This window comes from Suricata suricatta, chromosome 10 (assembly GCF_006229205.1).
Source record: "Suricata suricatta isolate VVHF042 chromosome 10, meerkat_22Aug2017_6uvM2_HiC, whole genome shotgun sequence".
Classification (NCBI taxonomy): domain Eukaryota; kingdom Metazoa; phylum Chordata; class Mammalia; order Carnivora; family Herpestidae; genus Suricata; species Suricata suricatta.
The window spans coordinates 44248665-44249122 of NC_043709.1; positions in this window are offsets into that span (position 1 = coordinate 44248665).

A 458-nucleotide genomic window follows, 5' to 3' on the forward strand; every position below is an offset into this window, starting at 1 on the left:
AAAAAAAAAAAAAAAGACTAAAATTCAATCCAGAAAAATAGTTGAAGTTATCAGGGTAAGGAGGCAGGCATTCCCGGGCGAACTATGGGTGGCCTTCTTGATCCTTACCTCAAGGCACACAGTGTAGCTCGATTTTGCCCTAAAATCAAAGTGCCGAGTTAATGGCTAAATAAATACGGCTTATGAGCAAGTGCTGCAACGCTGCCTTCCTAACTCTTGGGGTGAGAAGTCGAAGTGGCTATTTTTTCAAACTGATTTAGGATCCCCCGGAAGTCACCTTTGATAAGACAATACCCCGACCAGACAGACAGATGGCGGTTTGCTTTTGCCAGGGGCCCTTTCTTCCCAAGGGCCACAGGGTTCTCGAAGTGCAGCCCCCCGCAGATGGGAGGCACCTACTGGGCTCCAGAGCCCTACCCAGTACCAGTGCAAAATGCATGTTCTCACACACTTCAACA